Here is a 22673-nt window from a genome sequence, read left to right as displayed (position 1 = left end):
ACATGTTACTGCAGCCGTAGAGACTCATCTACTCCACAGTGCTTCCTATGGAGCTTATTAAAGGCCCTCCGGCTGGTCTCAGCTCAGAACTTATGGGCTATTTGCCCATGCAGATCTTCCACCCTGTCTCCTCCACAATGTGGTCCAAGACCAGAAACAGGAGCAGAGATGATGTAAAAACCACGTTCCATAGAGCTTAACCTGTATTTACTGATTTCAGGTATTATTTCTGATAAGTAGAATTAGAGGATCTTACTTTATAATGGAGACACATTTTCCCTTTCGTACATCCCACCCATACTGAGAAGGGGAGGTGCTGTGACCAGTGCTTTGCGGGTGTGGCCTGTGCTTTGTGGGTGTGACCAGTGCTATGTGGGTGTGACCAGTGCTGTGCGGGTGTGACCAATGTTGTGTGGGTGTGACCAGTGTGGTGTGGGTGTGGCCTGTGCTGTGTGGGTGTGACCTGTGCTATGTGGGTGTGGCCTGTGCTATGTGGGTGTGGCCAGTTCTGTGTGGGTGTGACCAGTGCTATGTGGGTGTGACCAGTGCTATGTGTGTACAATATAAAATATAATTTTAGTACTTTATGGCATCTGTGGAATACATCTGTGGAATACATCCGATATCCGGCAGTCGGGATGCCAGCGGTCACATGACCGACAGCGGCACCCCAACACTGACTATGCCAACATCAGGAGGGGGTAAGTATTTTTACCCCCAATTTCCACATCCGCTACCCTAACCCTTGAGGGGTGGCAACTAGGGCTAACCCTCCATAGGCGTCGGCTACGAGGGGGAGGGGCGATATAGGTTAGGGCTAGCCCCCGCCCAGTGCCTAACCATAACCCCCCCAGTACCTAACCCTCTCCCCCGGGCCATAACCCTAAGATAGAACCCTGACACTCACCTTCGGCATCCCGTCTGTCGGTGGTCCAGGGCCAGTGTCCTGAGTGCTGTGAGATTCCAGTGTCGCTCAGCATCCCGCATCTGGATGTCATCATGCTGCCATGATGATGGGCCTATTTCTAGTGGAGGCCTGGAGCTTTGGCTCTATCCGCCCCATTGTTAATTTGGCCCTTCTTCTATGGTAATCCCGTCTGACAATGTGAAGGCAATCTGTCTGCAGTGGATGGATGTGCCCAGTGTCGGACTGGGGCATGTAGGGCCCACCGGGGGAATTCAGTGGTAGGGGGCCATGTTTAGGGGTGTGGCCAGTCTCTAGAGGGGGTGTGCCCAGCCGCCACATTGGTTTGCCTAATATTGTGCAAGTGTTGGTCCCCTAGATAAATATATACAGTAAATACTGTAGTGCATGCATGATAATGATAATGTACTAGATTAGTAGCAGCACAGTCTGGAACCTGATCACTAGAGGAGGGGGTGGGCCCCCAGGCAGTAGGGCCCTTCGGTGGTTTCCCCTGTGGGCCAGTCCAACCCTGGCTGTGCCTGTGATTTGTTGTATGTCTGCACAGTACTGTATATTTATGGTGGGACTGTTACTAGGGCCCAGTGGTGGTTCTGGATATAGGAGCACAGAGGTTCTAGTGTTTGGGGAAAGTAATGTTTTATTTGAACTGAATCTTCCTTTCAGAGAGTGTCCCAGGGCCTCCGACATGTCTCGTCCTTTCATGGCTGTATAGAATCATTTTTGTTCAGTTCTATAACTCTGGAAACTTTGTTCTGTGTACTGTTGAGTCTATTGTGTTCCTGGCAACTAACAGAACATGCTGGGAGTTGTTGTACAACCAGAGTTGACCAGACGCAGTTTGCTGTTCCCGAAGACCACATGAAGTCTGACACATACTCTTGTTATGTATCTGACTCAATTCATTCACATTCCGGTTAATCTAATAGTTCCCTAAAACTAGATCCGCATTGCACAACTCCTGTGCCCAAAACACTAACCAGCTAAACTAACCAGGAAACCTGTTTTGCAATCTCGGCTCAGTCGTCTGGCGCTTGTCTGGTCTGTGTTCTCTGAAATTTTGCATAAACTCGTGTTAATGTCACTTACATTTAAAGGGATACTTTCACTTATAAGGAAAATAGATATTGTAGACAGAAGCCTTCATTTTTTTTCAAGTTATATTATTCTAAAGCACAATAGATATTAATATATGTACGAGCTCCTGCCAATTATACTGTATATGATGACATCGCTTATAATCGTTGACGTCTGATGTCATCTCTTCAGGGTCCATTGGGAAAACGTTTATTTAAAAGTTCAGTTTGTCTTTTGGATTGTTCTTTTGTATTATTTTTGATGATGATACTTTGCACTGGTAATGTCTCGCCGCGGTCTTACGATGGCGCTCGTAGTGTGGATTAGGGCGCAGAGTGATTGACAGGCAGTGACTGTTTGTGGGAGGTAACAGGGGTGTGGCAACTCATGCAGGCGTGTTTCAACACTTGCATATCTTCTGAGATCCGCTCCGTAGGAAGACACAGCAGAAACGTATCCTTCTCTTCAGGCCCTAGGTCCTGCCAACTGAAAGTGATCCATCTGCCATTACAGGAACACACCCTTACTGTATCAGCGCTACATTAGTGCCTGGGTGTGAGGTCTACGTCACAAGTGCAGTGGGGTTTAGCGATGGCTCATAGCACTGCCACCGTGGCTTGGTGCCAGCATAACACCTCAGCTAGGGATGTGGAGGTGATGCCTATTTCCTGCTGTCCTACGAGTCTGAGAGAACTCCTCAAATCTCCCGTAGAGATTCCAGGAGCGGCGACAAGTATGGCATTAGCACAATGGCTGCCTTAATGGACAGGCCACAAGCCCAAGGGTGAAGCTCGACCCACGCCACACACTCTAGAATCATTGAATGTAGTTTCCTTTTACTCCAGATGAGCCATTTCCCCTGTGCTCCATACGTCTAATGGAAAACTCAGTAGTCTCTTCAACACCTGCACTGACGCCAAGACTTCCAAAGGAGGGAGCCAACAGAGATTACACATGGGCCCCCTCCTACCTCCTATACATGGGTCCCCTCATACACATGGGCCCCCTCCTACACATGGGTCCACTCCTATACATGGGTCCACTCCTACACATGGGTCCACTCCTAAACATGGGCCCCCTCCTACACATGGGTCCACTCCTATACATGGGTCCACTCCTACACATGGGTCCACTCCTAAACATGGGCCCCCTCCTACACATGGATCCTCATCCTACACATGGGTCCCCTCCTACACATGGTACCACTCCTACACATGGGTCCACTCCTACACATGGGTCTACTCCTACACATGGGTCCACTCCTATACATGGGCTCCCTCCTACACATGGTACCACTCATACACATGGTACCACTCCTAAACATGGGCCCCCTCCTACACATGGATCCCCATCCTACACATGGGTCCACTCCTAAACATGGGCCCCCTCCTACACATGGATCCCCATCCTACACATGGGCCGTCTCTTACACATGGGCCCCCACCTACACATGGGTCCACTCCTAAACATGGGCCCCCTCCTACACATGGACCCCTTCCTACACATGGACCCCTTCCTACACATGGACCCCTTCCTACACATGGGCCCCCTCCTACACACAGACCCCCTCCTTCTCATGGACCCCCTCCTTCACATGGACCCCATCCTACACATGGGCCCCCTCCTACACATGGACCCCCTCTTACATATGGGTCCACTCCTACACATGGGCCCCCTCCTACACACAGACCCCCTCCTTCTCATGGACCCCCTCCTTCACATGGGCCCCCTCCTACACCTGGACCCCCTCTTACATATGGGTCCACTCCTACACATGGGCCCCCTCCTACACACAGACCCCCTCCTTCTCATGGACCCCCTCCTTCACATGGACCCCATCCTACACATGGGCCCCCTCCTACACATGGACCCCCTCTTACATATGGGTCCACTCCTACACATGGGCCCCCTCCTACACTTGGGTGCACTCCTACACATGGGCCCCCTCCTACACTTGGGTGCACTCCTAAACATGGGCCCCCTCCTACACATGGCCCCCCCTCAACACATTGGCCCCCTCCTACACATGGGCCCCCCTCAACACATGGGCCCCCTCCTACACATGGGCCCCCTCCTACACATGGACCCCCTCCTACACATGGGCTCCCTCCTACACATGGACCCCCTCCTACACATGGGCCCCCTCCTACACATGGACCCCCTCCTACACATGCACCCCCTCCTACACATGGGCACCCTCCTACACATGGACCCCCTCCTACACATGGACCCCCTCCTACACATGGGCTCCCTCCTACACATGGATCCCCTCCTACACATGGGCTCCCTCCTACACATGGACCCCCTCCTACACATGGGCTCCCTCCTACATATGGGCTCCCTCCTACACATGGGCTCCCTCCTACACATGGGCTCCCTCCTACACATGGACCCCCTCCTACACATGGACCCCCTCCTACACATGGACCCCCTCCTACACATGGGCTCCCTCCTACACATGGGCTCCCTCCTACATATGGGCTCCCTCCTACACATGGGCTCCCTCCTACACATGGACCCCCTCCTACACATGGACCCCCTCCTACACATGGGCTCCCTCCTACACATGGGCTCCCTCCTACACATGGGCTCCCTCCTACACATGGGCTCCCTCCTACACATGGACCCCCTCCTACACATGGACCCCCTCCTACACATGGGCTCCCTCCTACACATGGGCTCCCTCCTACATATGGGCTCCCTCCTACACATGGGCTCCCTCCTACACATGGGCTCCCTCCTACACATGGGCTCCCTCCTACATATGGGCTCCCTCCTACACATGGGCTCCCTCCTACACATGGGCCCCCTCCTACACATGGGCTCCCTCCTACACATGGACCCCCTCCTACACATGGCTCCCTCCTACACATGGACCCCCTCCTACACATGGCTCCCTCCTACACATGGACCCCCTCCTACACATGGCCCCCTCCTACACATGGGCTCCCTCCTACACATGGATCCCCTCCTACACATGGGCTCCCTCCTACACATGGGCTCCCTCCTACACATGGCCCCCTCCTACACATGGGCTCCCTCCTACACATGGGCTCCCTCCTACACATGGGCTCCCTCCTACACATGGATCCCCTCCTACACATGGGCTCCCTCCTACACATGGCCCCCTCCTACACATGGGCTCCCTCCTACACATGGGCTCCCTCCTACACATGGGCTCCCTCCTACACATGGCCCCCTCCTACACATGGGCTCCCTCCTACACATGGGCTCCCTCCTACACATGGGCTCCCTCCTACACATGGACCCCCTCCTACACATGGGCTCCCTCCTACACATGGGCACCCTCCTACACATGGGCTCCCTCCTACACATGGGCTCCCTCCTACACATGGACCCCTCCTACACATGGGCTCCCTCCTACACATGGGCTCCCTCCTACACATGGGCTCCCTCCTACACATGGACCCCCTCCTACACATGGGCTCCCTCCTACACATGGGCACCCTCCTACACATGGGCTCCCTCCTACACATGGACCCCCTCCTACACATGGACCCCCTCCTACACATGGGCTCCCTCCTACACATGGGCACCCTCCTACACATGGGCTCCCTCCTACACATGGACCCCCTCCTACACATGGGCCCCCTCCTACACATGGACCCCCTCCTACACATGGGCTCCCTCCTACACATGGACCCCCTCCTAAACATGGGCTCCCTCCTACACATGGGCCCCCTCCTACACATGGGCTCCCTCCTACACATGGGCTCCCTCCTACACATGGATCCCCTCCTACACATGGGCCCCCTCCTACACATGGGCACCCTCCTAAACATGGGCTCCCTCCTACACATGGGCCCCCTCCTACACATGGATCCTCATCCTACACATGGGTCCCCTCCTACACATGGTACCACTCCTACACATGGGTCCACTCCTACACATGGGTCTACTCCTACACATGGGTCCACTCCTATACATGGGCTCCCTCCTACACATGGTACCACTCATACACATGGTACCACTCCTAAACATGGGCCCCCTCCTACACATGGATCCCCATCCTACACATGGGTCCACTCCTAAACATGGGCCCCCTCCTACACATGGATCCCCATCCTACACATGGGCCGTCTCTTACACATGGGCCCCCACCTACACATGGGTCCACTCCTAAACATGGGCCCCCTCCTACACATGGACCCCTTCCTACACATGGACCCCTTCCTACACATGGACCCCCTCCTACACATGGGCCCCCTCCTACACACAGACCCCCTCCTTCTCATGGACCCCCTCCTTCACATGGACCCCATCCTACACATGGGCCCCCTCCTACACATGGACCCCCTCTTACATATGGGTCCACTCCTACACATGGGCCCCCTCCTACACACAGACCCCCTCCTTCTCATGGACCCCCTCCTTCACATGGGCCCCCTCCTACACCTGGACCCCCTCTTACATATGGGCCCACTCCTACACATGGGCCCCCTCCTACACACAGACCCCCTCCTTCTCATGGACCCCCTCCTTCACATGGACCCCATCCTACACATGGGCCCCCTCCTACACATGGACCCCCTCTTACATATGGGTCCACTCCTACACATGGGCCCCCTCCTACACTTGGGTGCACTCCTACACATGGGCCCCCTCCTACACTTGGGTGCACTCCTAAACATGGGCCCCCTCCTACACATGGCCCCCCCTCAACACATTGGCCCCCTCCTACACATGGGCCCCCCTCAACACATGGGCCCCCTCCTACACATGGGCCCCCTCCTACACATGGACCCCCTCCTACACATGGGCTCCCTCCTACACATGGACCCCCTCCTACACATGGGCCCCCTCCTACACATGGACCCCCTCCTACACATGCACCCCCTCCTACACATGGGCACCCTCCTACACATGGACCCCCTCCTACACATGGACCCCCTCCTACACATGGGCTCCCTCCTACACATGGATCCCCTCCTACACATGGGCTCCCTCCTACACATGGACCCCCTCCTACACATGGGCTCCCTCCTACATATGGGCTCCCTCCTACACATGGGCTCCCTCCTACACATGGGCTCCCTCCTACACATGGACCCCCTCCTACACATGGACCCCCTCCTACACATGGACCCCCTCCTACACATGGGCTCCCTCCTACACATGGGCTCCCTCCTACATATGGGCTCCCTCCTACACATGGGCTCCCTCCTACACATGGACCCCCTCCTACACATGGACCCCCTCCTACACATGGGCTCCCTCCTACATATGGGCTCCCTCCTACATATGGGCTCCCTCCTACACATGGGCTCCCTCCTACACATGGACCCCCTCCTACACATGGACCCCCTCCTACACATGGGCTCCCTCCTACACATGGGCTCCCTCCTACATATGGGCTCCCTCCTACACATGGGCTCCCTCCTACACATGGGCTCCCTCCTACACATGGGCTCCCTCCTACACATGGGCTCCCTCCTACATATGGGCTCCCTCCTACACATGGGCTCCCTCCTACACATGGGCTCCCTCCTACACATGGACCCCCTCCTACACATGGGCTCCCTCCTACACATGGGCCCCCTCCTACACATGGGCCCCCTCCTACACATGGGCTCCCTCCTACACATGGACCCCCTCCTACACATGGCTCCCTCCTACACATGGCTCCCTCCTACACATGGACCCCCTCCTACACATGGCCCCCTCCTACACATGGGCTCCCTCCTACACATGGATCCCCTCCTACACATGGGCTCCCTCCTACACATGGGCTCCCTCCTACACATGGCCCCCTCCTACACATGGGCTCCCTCCTACACATGGGCTCCCTCCTACACATGGGCTCCCTCCTACACATGGGCTCCCTCCTACACATGGGCTCCCTCCTACACATGGATCCCCTCCTACACATGGGCTCCCTCCTACACATGGCCCCCTCCTACACATGGGCTCCCTCCTACACATGGGCTCCCTCCTACACATGGGCTCCCTCCTACACATGGCCCCCTCCTACACATGGGCTCCCTCCTACACATGGGCTCCCTCCTACACATGGGCTCCCTCCTACACATGGACCCCCTCCTACACATGGGCTCCCTCCTACACATGGGCACCCTCCTACACATGGGCTCCCTCCTACACATGGACCCCCTCCTACACATGGACCCCCTCCTACACATGGGCTCCCTCCTACACATGGGCTCCCTCCTACACATGGGCTCCCTCCTACACATGGGCTCCCTCCTACACATGGGCTCCCTCCTACACATGGGCTCCCTCCTACACATGGGCTCCCTCCTACACATGGGCTCCCTCCTACACATGGGCACCCTCCTACACATGGGCTCCCTCCTACACATGGACCCCCTCCTACACATGGGCCCCCTCCTACACATGGACCCCCTCCTACACATGGGCTCCCTCCTACACATGGACCCCCTCCTACACATGGGCTCCCTCCTACACATGGGCCCCCTCCTACACATGGGCCCCCTCCTACACATGGGCACCCTCCTAAACATGGGCCCCCTCCTACCCTCTGAACAGGTGACGCTCTCTCAGGTGGTAGAGGAGGAGCAGTCAGCACTGGCCTCCATCCTACAAGATTCCCACATTAGTATATGTGCAGCAGCGACATTACCTGCCTACAGCAATATGGCCCCTTCAGAGATGGACGCCGATTGTTGCATACACAGCCAGATCTGCATCCATCTCCTCACATCCTGGGTGCCGCCCAACACAGGACACGGCCACACAGCAGATGTGACGGGCCGCCTCCCGATGTGCCCGCAATAAGACTGCGGACACATCATACTACGGATGATCTCTGCATCGCAGCCTGGCTGCGCTGTCAGGTGGTCGGCCACCATTTTTCTTAATCAGAGAGGCTGCGTGTGACATCATGCAGCCACCCCGAAAACGGTCACGGCACCCCCCCCCCCCTCCACGCCGTGTCACCACTCTGCGAACACCTGCCCCTGTCAATAATCCTGCGTCGCATCCACGCAATGAGCAGGAGTACGAGGCCAGATGGACACAGCCGCTGCGTTCGGACCTACGGCTGCATCCATTTCCGAATCAGCCGCTATGGCCTCACTCATTCCTAAGTCACTTAACAACCGGTGAAGAAATGTATTTCCAACCTTGCACATCTTATGCACTAAGCCGTGATCAGTATCCCCTGCAAACTGAAAACAATTATTTCCGTGTCTTCCCCCATGTGTGATTCATGTGCTTACTTTATGCCTTTCCAATTCTCATGTCTCCTCCGGAATGAGACTCACTGATTTAATCATTGATCCGAGCTAATGATGATATTGGAAAAAGCGGGCGTAGATAAAACTCCGGCCGCCTGTCACTGCTTAGATGGAATAAATTAAAGGAATTTGATGAATATTTTCCTCGATTGAGCATTGACAGTTTGTCGGTTAAAAAGCCGGAACGTGACTTAATAGCTGATCAAAGTAAACGAAAAAATATATATTTAAATAAATAAAAAACACAGAAAATGACTAAAGTTAAAGAGGGAAAAATAAACCTTAGAAGAGACCGGTCACTGTGGCTGTAATTATCAGGAGACAGCCATCCTGATCATACAAATAGTGCTTTTATCTTGTTATGTGACATCATAGAACAATACAATGTATCACAGTACACGGGTGTAGTACGATTGGCCGGCTGTCGGGATCCCGGCGCCCAGCATATGTATCACAGTACACAGCAACAATGTATCACAATACACAGCAACACTGTATCACAGTACATGGAACCAATGTATCACAGTACACAAAAACAATATATCACAGTACACAGCAACACTGTATCACAGTACACAGAAACACTATATCACAGTACACAGAAACAATGTATCACAGTACACAGAAACAAGATATCACAGTACACAGCAACAATGTATCACAGTACACAGAAACACTGTATCACAGTACACAGCAACAATGTATCACAATACACAGCAACAATGTATCACAATACACAGCAACACTGTATCACAGTACATGGAACCAATGTATCACAGTACACAAAAACAATATATCACAGTACACAGCAACACTGTATCACAGTACACAGAAACACTGTATCACAGTACACAGAAACAATGTATCACAGTACACAGAAACAAGATATCACAGTACACAGCAACAATGTATCACAGTACACAGCAACAATGTATCACAGTACACAGAAACAATGTACCACAATACACAGCAACACTGTATCACAGTACATGGAAACAATGTATCACAGTACACAGCAACACGGAAACAATGTTTCACAGTACACAGCAACACTGTATCACAGTACATAGAAACAATGTATTACAGTACACAGAAACAATGTATCACAGTACACAGCAACCATGTATCACAGTACACAGAAACAATGTATCACAGTACACAGAAACAATGTATCACAGTACACATAAACAATGTATCACAGTACACAGATATACTATCACAGTACAAAGCAACAATGTATCAGTACAGAGAAACAATTTATCACAGTACACAGAAACAATGTATCACAGTATACAGAAACAATTTATCACAGTATACAGAAACAATTTATCACAGTACACAGAAACAATGTATCACAGTATACAGAAACAATGTATCACAGTACACAGAAACAATGTATCACAGTACACAGAAACAATTTATCACAGTACACAGCAACAATGTATCACAGTACACAGAAACACTATATCACAGTACACAGCAACAATGTATCACAGTACACAGAAACAATTTATCACCGTACACAGCAACAATGTATCACAGTACACAGCACCAATGTATCACAGTACACAGCACCAATGTATCACAGTACACAGCACCAATGTATCACAGTACACAGCACCAATGTATCACAGTACTCAGAAACAATGTATCACAGTACACAGCAACAATGTATCACAGTACACAGCAACAATGTATCACAGTACACAGCAACCATGTATCACAGTACACAGCAACAATGTATCACAGTACACGGCAACAACGTATCACAGTAAACAGAAACAAAGTATCACAGTACACAGAAACAATTTATCACCGTACACAGCAACAATGTATCACAGTACACAGCAACAATGTATCACAGTACACAGAAACAATGTATCACAGTACACAGCACCAATGTATCACAGTACACAGCAACAATGTATCACAGTAAACAGAAACAAAGTATCACAGTACACAGAAACAATGTATCACAGTACACAGAAACAATGTATCACAGTACACAGAAACAATGTATCACAGTACACAGCAACAATGTATCACAGTACACAGCAACACTGTATCAAAGTACACAGCAACACTGTATCACAATGCACAGAAACAATTTATCACAGTACACAGCAACAATGTATCACAGTATACAGCATCAATGTATGATATATGATAATAAGGATTCATTTCCATCAACTCCAAACTATAAGCACAATAGTGCCTGATCGTCCTTGTACGGTGATCATTAGTCACTGAATCGTCCTCCTGACCTAAAGACCTATCTGGAACCAGGAGAGTAGAAGGGGCTGGAGTAACATCCATCTTAGATACAGCTGAAATATATGATTCCTCTCTTTTCCTAGCTACAAATAAGTAAATATGTAAATAGATTGTTGATGGCAGGGCCATCTAAACTTACAGACACACTGGGCAGCTGCACAGAGCACCACAATTCTACGGGTCTCCCAGCAGGGGTGGGTGGTGGTCACCCAATCAGAGCATTCTCCACCTGCCTCCCAGCCTGCAGCCAAGCAGTGAATGGCTGTCAGCTTACCGTGACCGGTAATGGAGCATTCATAGACGCTGACAGTGGGCTTGTCAGCCCTTACACATTCGGACGCACGGATGTACACCAGGGCAGGGCTCTGTACCCACAGGAGACTGTGACTGTGGCAAATGACGCAAAAGCAGCTGCGCCCGCCTCCCAATCAGCCTCTTATTGTTTTATTGCGGGCAAAAAGCTGTGAAGAGTTTTTTGTAGACAAAAATAGCAGCCATTAATCCTTACAGAATACTGTTACCTGCCATGTCTCAAAGCACATCTTCTTCTTCACCACAAACTACAGAACCTAGCTCAAAGTAAATGTTTGTTAAATGACCCTGAACCCTAAAAACGGACAGGGAGGCGGTCAGTCCTTCGTACTTGTATTGGGGAACAGCTCTCACCAGAGCGCTCTGTGCTGCTGGACACAGTCCACTTATAGTTCTACAATGAACTAGGAGTAGCCAGCGACCCAACTGTTTGATTTAGGTTAGGAGTGGGTGAGTGTTCCACGGCTAAAGATTTACCATTTCCAAAAAGACGCTGTCCAAAATTTCCCCCCCCCCCCACACACACACACACACACACACACGCACACCTGTTTACATACTGATTAAAAAACTTTCAGACAGATTCCTTTTATGACCGAATAATATTTGCTGTCAGCAAACACAGCCCAGGATCGTCTTGTGTTCAACCGATGTACAGCCGCCCGAAATACTCATTTTTTAGAACCCATATAAGTTTTGAAAGTTAAATTATATGTCAGTAAAACAATAGCAGAATCCACACACGAGATAATGGAAGTAGATTTATCAAACCTTGGAAAGAGATAAAGTGGTAAGAGATAAAGTACAGCCTCTGTCATGTTACAGGCTGTGTTTGAAAAATAGGAGCTGATGGGTTGGTATTTTATCTCTCTCCAAGCTTCGAGAAACCTCCCCCAAAATGCTGATTCAGCGATTTGCAAATTAAGTTGTCATTTTCTTCATAAAAACCCCTCCGGCAGAAGTTTCCTAAGATTTCCTAAGATTCTGGCGCCAGCCCAACCACACTCCATAAATAGACGTTTCACCAGCAGTAGGAGCCGGAATAGAAGAAGGAAATCCCCGCAGTATTGGCCACGTTTACTCTGAACAACGTTTATTAACAATCCACAAACCGAACGTCTCATTAACGACTTTCAACTCTGAATGACAATGAGCATTATATTTCTATTTGCCCACTTTAATCATATTAAATGCACACTCCTGTGTACAGGGAATTGTTGCTGCTCTATGGGGCGTATTTATCACAATCTGCATTTTAAATGCGGATATGATTTTTTTTTAAATTGCGAAAATTTGCAAAGTGAAAATAAATATTTTCTCACAAATTTACCAATGTTCTTTTGCCAGGAGATGGCTTGCATTCTGGAGCTTTTTAAATATTTTTCCTGTGAGGGCTAGTGTATTTTATTTTTTTCCTGTGGGGGCCAATGTGTTTTATTTTTTCTCTTGTGCCTTGTTTTTTGTCTGCACATGTGCCTAAGTAGCACCACTCATGCATCCCAATGGTGTTTGCACAGTTTGTGGGGTTGCAGTATAGATTCAGATGAACACACCAAGAAGTGTATTAGAAAGATGTTAGGCTTTTCTAGGCAGTTGCAGATGCAGATATAACGTAGTATGGGCGGCTTGCTAAATGTGGTTATGTAGAGACACACTGAATTGCTCATATTGGAGGCTGTTCTCAGATGGATGATCTGCACCTGGTGAAAGTTTCAATGGTGCGACCGATTGTGGCGTCTAAAGATGCACAAAGCATGATTGCAGCGTCTGCAGACACTGGATGTGAGAGTCTCAGTCATTGTACATTTGGAAGAACGGATGTACACCAGGGCGTGGCATTAGCACAAAGTCACAGATGCAACTGCAGCAGAAGATGCAAGGAAGGTCGAAACTGCGTCCAACTTAGACTCGGTCCCTTTGAGGAGGGATCCCGCCCCCTGACAGACCCCATCCCCTCACCAAACCCCACCCCCATGAGTGCTGCTTTCATAAATTTCCCAGGCCTATTTTCCATCCCAATCCTCCCCTGGTAGGAAGTCCAGGGTTGTGAAAAAGGATCTGATCAGATGGGATCTTGGCGTGCATGTCTGAAGCCAAGTTCATGTATGAACACTAATGCCAGCCATACATTAGAACATTCGTAACTTATGCAAGTCATACTAATGATCCTCCCCACCAGCCGCCGCGCATGCAATGGATCGTGCCTCTGCAATTGCCGGGGGGCAGGGTTCGGCTGATCGTATGTGCAGCACATATGATCAGCTGGTATCCGGACTCCAGGTCGACAGCACAAAAGTCGACACACCTTAGGTCGCCGCCAATTGGTCGACACACCTTAGGTCAACATGGACAAAAGGTCGACCAAAACAAGGTCGACATGGAAAAAGGTCGACATGAGTTTTTCACGATTTTTTTCTTTTTTTGAACCTTTTCATACTTAACGATCCAGGTGGACTACGATTGGAACGGTAAAGTGTGCCGAGCGAAGCGGTAGCGGAGCGAAGGCACCATGCCCGAAGCATGGCGAGCGAAGCGAGCCATGCGAGGGGACGCAGTGCACTAATTGGGGTTCCCGGTCACTCTACGTAGAAAACGACACCAAAAAAACATAAAAAATTCACGTCGACCTTTTTCCATGTCGACCTTGTTCCTGTCGACCTTTTGTCCATGTCTACCTTTTGTCCATGTCGACCTAAGGTGTGTCGACCAATTGGTGTCGACCTTTGTGCTGTCGACCCTCAGTCCCAGACCCGATCAGCTGATGCGACGTGCGACATGCACAGTGTGCATGCAATGGGTCGAATGATAGGTCGATATCGTGTATTCGTACATTATATCGACCTAGTGTATGGCCAGCATAACACTGTTGTTTCAGACTTGGCAGCGCTACATTTTCACTGCTACAGAAGTGATGGAAATGGCGGGGACAGTGAAAGAGATCAGCTGTCTGTGTACCGGAGCTCCTGTATTTTATTATCCACTGCTGCTACTTGCAACGAGATGGCTACTTAATTATCAGGGGCACTCTTACATGGGTGGGTCTGTCCATGTTATGTAACTAGAGCCCAAACTACAGTCAGCGCATTCCCTGGTGACAGTGCACCCTCTGCAGTCAGCGCATTCCCCGGTGACAGTGTACCCTCTGCAGTCAGCGCATTCCCTGGTGACAGTGTACCCTCTGCAGTCAGCACATTCCCTGGTGACAGTGTACCCTCTGCAGTCAGCGCATTCCCTGGTGACAGTGCACCCTCTGCAGTCAGCGCATTCCCCGGTGACAGTGTACCCTCTGCAGTCAGCGCATTCCCTGGTGACAGTGCACCCTCTGCAGTCAGCGCATTCCCTGGTGACAGTGCACCCTCTGCAGTCAGCGCATTCCCTGGTGACAGTGTACCCTCTGCAGTCAGTACATTCCCTGGTGACAGTGTACCCTCTGCAGTCAGCGCATTCTCTGGTGACAGTGCACCCTCTGCAGTCAGCGCATTCCCTGGTGACAGTGTACCCTCTGCAGTCAGTACATTCCCTGGTGACAGTGCACCCTCTGCAGTCAGCGCATTCCCTGGTGACAGTGTACCCTCTGCAGTCAGTACATTCCCTGGTGACAGTGCACCCTCTGCAGTCAGCGCATTCCCTGGTGACAGTGCACCCTCTGCAGTCAGCGCATTCCCTGGTGACAGTGCACCCTCTGCAGTCAGCGCATTCCCTGGTGACAGTGTACCCTCTGTAGTCAGCGCATTCCCTGGTGACAGTGTACCCTCTGCAGTCAGCGCATTCCCCGGTGACAGTGTACCCTCTGCAGTCAGCGCATTCCCTGGTGACAGTGCACCCTCTGCAGTCAGCGCATTCCCTGGTGATAGTGTATCCTCTGCAGTCAGCGCATTCTCTGGTGCCAGTGTACCCTCTGCAGTCAGCGCATTCCCTGGTGACAGTGTACCCTCTGCAATCAGCGCATTCCCTGGTGACAGTGCACCCTATGCAGTCAGCGCATTCCCTGGTGACAGTGTACTCTCTGCAGTCAGCGCATTCCCTGGTGACAGTGTACCCTCTGCAGTCAGCGCATTCCCTGGTGACAGTGCACCCTCTGCAGTCAGCGCATTCCCTGGTGACAGTGTACCCTCTGCAGTCAGCGCATTCCCCGGTGACAGTGTACCCTCTGCAGTCAGCGCATTCCCCGGTGACAGTGTACCCTCTGCAGTCAGCGCATTCCCCGGTGACAGTGTACCCTCTGCAGTCAGCGCATTCCCCGGTGACAGTGTACCCTCTGCAGTCAGCGCATTCCCCGGTGACAGTGCACCCTCTGCAGTCAGCGCATTCCCCGGTGACAGTGCACCCTCTGCAGTCAGCGCATTCCCTGGTGACAGTGCACCCTCTGCAGTCAGCGCATTCCCTGGTGACAGTGCACCCTCTGCAGTCACCGCATTCCCTGGTGACAGTGTACCCTCTGCAGTCAGCGCATTCCCTGGTGACAGTGTACCCTCTGCAGTCAGTGCATTCCCTGGTGACAGTGTACCCCCTGCAGTCAGCGCATTCCCTGGTGACAGTGAACCCTCTGCAGTCAGCGCATTCCCTGGTGACAGTGCACCCTCTGCAGTCAGCGCATTCACTGGTTGGTGATAGTGTAACCTCCGCAGTCAGCGCATTCCCTGGTGACACTGTACCCTCTGCAGTCAGCGCATTCCCTGGTGACAGTGCACCCTCTGCAGTCAGCGCATTCCCTGGTGACAGTGTACCCCCTGCAGTCACCGCATTCCCTGGTGACAGTGTACCCTCTGCAGTCAGCGCATTCCCTGGTGACAGTGTACCCTCTGCAGTCAGCGCATTCCCTGGTGACAGTGTACTCTCTGCAGTCAGCGCATTCCCTGGTGACACTGTACCCTCTGCAGTCAGCGCATTCCCTGGTGACAGTGCACCCTCTGCAGTCAGCGCATTCCCTGGTGACAGTGTACCCTCTGCAGTCAGCGCATTCCCCGGTGACAGTGTACCCTCTGCAGTCAGCGCATTCCCCGGTGACAGTGTACCCTCTGCAGTCAGCGCATTCCCCGGTGACAGTGTACCCTCTGCAGTCAGCGCATTCCCCGGTGACAGTGTACCCTCTGCAGTCAGCGCATTCCCTGGTGACAGTGTACCCTCTGCAGTCAGTGCATTGCCTGGTGACAGTGTACCCCCTGCAGTCAGCGCATTACCTGGTGACAGTGTACCCTCTGCAGTCAGCGCATTCTCTGGTGACAGTGTACCCTCTGCAATCAGCGCATTACCTGGTGACAGTGCACCCTCTGCAGTCAGCGCATTACCTGGTGACAGTGCACCCTCTGCAGTCAGCGCATTACCTGGTGACAGTGTACCCTCTGTAGTCAGCGCATTCCCTGGTGACAGTGTACCCTCTTCAGTCAGAGCATTCCCTGAAAACAGTGTACCCCCTGCAGTAGCGCATTCCCTGGTGACAGTGTACTTTCTGCAGTCAGCGCATTCCCTGGTGACAGTGTACCCTCTGCAGTCAGCGCATTCCCTGGTGACAGTGTACCCTCTGCAATCAGCGCATTCCCTGGTGACAGTGTACCCTCTGCAGTCAGCGCATTCCCTGGTGATAGTGTATCCTCTGCAGTCAGCGCATTCCCTGGTGACAGTGTACCCTCTGCAGTCAGCGCATTCTCTGGTGACAGTGTACCCTCTGCAGTCAACGCATTCCCTGGTGACAGTGTACCCTCTGCAATCAGCGCATTCCCTGGTGACAGTGTACCCTCTGCAGTCAGCGCATTCTCTGGTGACAGTGTACCCTCTGCAGTCAACGCATTCCCTGGTGACAGTGTACCCTCTGCAGTCAGCGCATTCCCTTGTCCGGAGCGGCCGAACAGGGCGCCAGCTATTTAAGGGCGGCTGCCCATTTCTAATATGGTGCCGGCCGTCAGCCAATCACAGCTCGCGGACTGGCAGCGGCGGCCCCTGATTGGCTGCCGGCAGCGAGATTTGATTGGCTCATGGACCGGCGCCATATTTGAGATGTCTGTCAACTGGGAATGGAGGGGAGAGCCGCGCCGCGGACCAAACATCAAGATCGCGGTGAGTGAGCCCGGGGTTGAGGGTGGGACGGGTGTACGGCAGCTCGGGACGCTTGTCCCTGCTGCCGTAGCTCTCTGCCTGCATGTAGCTAAGGTGCCGGGAGCTAAGCTCCTAGACCTCAGCACACTTCGCACTGCCCATTCCCGCTGCACTGGGATCCGGTTATCTGGCACTGGGGGCATTTGTGTATCTGGCAGCGCAGCACTGTGGGGGCATTTGTGTATCTGGCAGCGCAGCACTGTGGGGGCATTTAATGTGTATCTGGCAGCGCAGCACCGTGGGGGCATTTGTGTATCTTGCAGCACCGTGGGGGCATTGGTGTATCTGGCAGCACTGTGTAGGCATTAGTGTTTCTGGCAGCACTGTGGGGGCATTCGTGTATCTGGCAGCACTGGGGGCATTTGTGTATCTTGCAGCACCGTGGGGGCATTGGCGTATCTGGCAGCACTGTGGGGGCATTAGTGTATCTGGCAGCACTGTGGGGGCATTAGTGTATCTGGCAGCACTGTGGGGGTATTAGTGTATCTGGCAGCACTGGGGGCATTTGTGTATCTGATAGCACTGTGGGCATTTGTGTATCTGGCAGCACTGTGGGGGCATTTGTGTATCTGGCAGCACTGTGGTGGCATTAGTGTATCTGGCAGCACTGGGGGCATTTGTGTATCTGGCAGCACTGTGGGGGCATTTGTGTATGTGGCAGCACTATGGTGGCATTAGTGTATCTGGCAGCACTGTGGGGGCATTTGTGTATGTGGCAGCACTATGGTGGCATTAGTGTATCTGGCAGCACTGTGGGCATTTGTGTATCTGGCAGCACTGTGGGCATTTGTGTATCTGGCAGCACTGTGGTGGCATTAGTGTATCTGGCAGCACTGTGGGCATTTGTGTATCTGGCAGCACTGTGGGCATTAGTGTATCTGACAGCACTGGGGGCATTTGTGTATCTGGCAGCACTGTGGGCATTAGTGTATCTGACAGCACTGGGAGCATTAGTGTATCTGGCAGCACTGGGGGGGTATTAGTGTATCTGGCAGCACTGTGGGGGCATTAATGTATCTGGCAGCACTGGGAGCATTTGTGTATCTGGCAGCACTGTGGGGGCATTAGTGTATCTGGCAGCACTGGGGGCATTTGTGTATCTGGCAGCACTGTGGGGGCATTAGTGTATCTGGCAGCACTGGGGGCATTTGTGTATCTGGCAGCACTGTGGGGGCATTAATGTATCTGGCAGCACTGGGGGCATTTGTGTATCTGGAGCACTGGGGTGGCATTAGTGTATCTGGCAGCACTGTGGGCATTAGTGTATCTGGCAGCACTGTGGGGGCATATAATGTGTATCTAGTATGGTGCTGCTGGGGGCATATAATGTGTATCTGGCATTGCACTGCGGGGGTTATATGTGCATCTGGCACTGCACTGTTGGGGGCGTAAGTGTAGCATGTTCCTGGAACGTTTTGTGTATCTAACACTATACTGGGGACATTATATGTAAGGAACACTACTGTGGGCAATATGTGTAAGGCTGCTAATTGTGTGTGTAGAGGGGTGTGTGAAAATAAATATCTAGAGTTTGATAATATAAAGTTGCAAAGCCACGCCCACTTTCCCAGGAGCGCGCGCGCCGAAGGCGTGCGCATTAGAGGGGTAGGGGGCGCTTTTGACATTTTTCGCTCAGGGTGCTAGTAGGTCTGGAGCCGGCCCTGTCCCTGGTGACAGTGTACCCTCTGCAGTCAGCGCATTCCCTGGTGACAGTGTACCCTCTGCAGTCAGCGCATTCCCTGGTGACAGTGTACCCTCTGCAGTCAGCGCATTCCCTGGTGACAGTGTACCCTCTGTAGTCAGCGCATTCCCTGGTGATAGTGTACCCTCTGCAGAAGGGGAGGGATGGCTAACTGAGCCATCGCCACAAAGCAGTGCCACCAAGACTTAGGTTACAAATGTGGCCTAGGTTGCCTAACAGATGAACTATTTAACTATTAATCTAAACAGTCTGTCTCTGCACCCCTATGTCCAAAACATCTTCTAATCCTAGTCGGTAGGACAACAGGAAGTAACAAGGACAGTAGGAAGTACCAAGTAGGTAGGACAGCAGGAAGTATCTAGTATGTAGAACAGCAGGAAGTAAGAAGGACAGCAGGAAGTACCTAGTTGGAAGGACAGCACATACCTCCCAACTGTCCCGATTTTCGCGGGACAGTCCCGTTTTTTGGGGACTGTCCCGCTGTCCCACCCGCGGGCCGCAGTGTCCCGCAGTGGGGGGGGGCAGTTGGGAGCCTCTGTCTGTCGCTGCCCTGCTTAGCAGAGCAGCGGTGAATAGACGCATTGCGCATGCGCACAGCGTCTATTCACTGAAGTCAGAGGGAGAGGGGGCATGCCAGCGGCTCACAGAGCGCTGGGCATGCCCCCTCAGTGACGAAAATGGGGCGTGGCTCGCGATCGCGGGTCCTCCCGCGAAGCCACGCCCCTTTTACTCAGGTCACGCCCCTTTTTCGGGAGCGCACGCGGCTTCGCCGCGCGTGTGTCCCTCTTTGGAAGGGGACAAAGTTGGGAGGTATGACAGCAGGAAGTAAGACGGACAGCAGGAAGTACCTAGTAGGAAGGACAGCAGGAAGTAAGAAGGACAGCAGAAAGTATCTAGTAGGTAGGACAGCTGGAAATAAGAAGGACAGCAGGAAGTATCTAATAGGTAGGACAGCTGGAGGTAAGAAGGACAGCAGGAAGTATCTAGTAGGTAGGACAGCAGGAAGTAAGAAGGACAGCAGGAAGTACCTAGTAGGTAGGACAGCAGGAAGTAAGAAGGACAGCAGGAAGTATCTAATAGGTAGGACAGCTGGAGGTAAGAAGGACAGCAGGAAGTATCTAGTAGATAGGACAGCTGGAAGTAAGAAGGACAGCAGGAAGTATTTAGTAGGTAGGACAGCAAGAAGTAAGAAGGACAGCAGAAAGTATCTAGTAGGAAGGACAGCAGGAAATAAGGAGGACAGCAGGAAGTATGTAGTAGGTAGGACAGCTGGAAGTAAGAAGAACAGCAGGAAGTATCCAGTAGGTAAGACAGCTGGAAGTAAGAAGGACAGCAGGAAGTACCTAGTAGGTAGGACAGCAGGAAGTAAGAAGGACAGCAGGAAGTATCTAATAGGTAGGAGAGCTGGAGGTAAGAAGGACAGCAGGAAGTATCTAGTAGGAAGGACAGCAGGAAATAAGGACAGCAGAAAGTATCTAGTAGGTAGGACAGCAGGAAGTAAGAAGGACAGCAGGAAGTATCTAATAGGTAGGACAGCTGGAGGTAAGAAGGACAGCAGGAAGTACCTAGTAGGAAGGACAGCATGAAGTAAGAAGGACAGCAGAAAGTATCTAGTAGGTAGGACAGCTGGAAGTAAGAAGGACAGCAGAAAGCATCTAGTAGGTAGGACAGCTGGAAGTAAGAAGAACAGCAGGAAGTATCTAGTAGGTAGGACAGCTGGAAGTAAGAAGAACAGCAGGAAGCACTATTCTAAAATTCTTGAAACAATTATTGAAAAATGTTGTCATGTGACTATAAATTCAGGAAGCACCCGTCATTCCTATACGGCAGAGGTTCCCAAACTGTGTGCCGTGGCTCCCTGGGGCGCCTCGGGACACTTGCAGGGGTGCCCTGGGTTGGTGGTCCAGGACCAATTCAAATTATTCATGGTCAATATAATAGGCAAAACCAGTGCTGGTGGCTGCCAGTCATAAAATATGTGGCCAAACAGAAGCAAATCTTGTCCCTCACCACACAACTGACCCTAAGGATGACATATAAACGTGATCTACTTAATATAATATTTCTTTCTAAATTTCTCAATAAGAAATTTTTGGCTTAGGGGTGCCGTGAAATAAATTCTGATATTCTAGGGCACGGTGATTCAAAAAATAAGATTTTAAACCTACCGGTAAATCTTTTTCTCCTAGTCCGTAGAGGATGCTGGGGACTCCGTAAGGACCATGGGGTATAGACGGGCTCCGCAGGGGACATGGGCACTCTAAAGACTTTAGAATGGGTGTGTACTGGCTCCTCCCTCTATGCCCCTCCTCCAGACCTCAGTTAGAGAAACTGTGCCCAGAGGAGACGGACAGTACGAGGAAATGATTTTTGTTAATCTAAGGGCAAGATTCATACCAGCCCACACCATCCACACCGTATAACCTGGAATATACGCAACCAGTTAACAGCATGAACAAAACAGCATCAGCCAAAGACTGATCTTAACTGTAACATAACCCTTATGTAAGCAACAACTATATACAAGTCTTGCAGAAATATGTCCGCACTGGGACGGGCGCCCAGCATCCTCTACGGAGTAGGAGAAAAATATTTACCGGTAGGTTTAAAATCTTATTTTCTCTTACGTCCTAGAGGATGCTGGGGACTCCGTAAGGACCATGGGGATTATACCAAAGCTCCAAACCGGGCGGGAGAGTGCGGATGACTCTGCAGCACCGATTGAGCAAACATGAAGTCCTCATCAGCCAGGGTATCAAACTTGTAGAATTTTGTAAAGGTGTTTGAACCCGACCAAGTAGCTGCTCGGCAAAGCTGTAAGGCCGAGACGCCTCGGGCAGTTGCCCAAGAAGAGCCCACCTTCCTAGTGGAATGGGCCTTTACCGAATTTGGTAACGGCAATCCAGCCGTAGAATGAGCCTGCTGAATCGTGTTACAGATCCAGCGAGCAATAGTCTGCTTAGAAGCATGAGCGCCAACCTTGTTGGCTGCATACAGGACAAACAGTGCATCTGTTTTCCTAACCCGAGCTGTCCTGGCTACGTAAATTTTTAAG

This window comes from Pseudophryne corroboree, chromosome 1, assembly GCF_028390025.1.
Source record: "Pseudophryne corroboree isolate aPseCor3 chromosome 1, aPseCor3.hap2, whole genome shotgun sequence".
Lineage (NCBI taxonomy): Eukaryota > Metazoa > Chordata > Amphibia > Anura > Myobatrachidae > Pseudophryne > Pseudophryne corroboree.
This window is presented reverse-complemented; position numbering follows the sequence as displayed.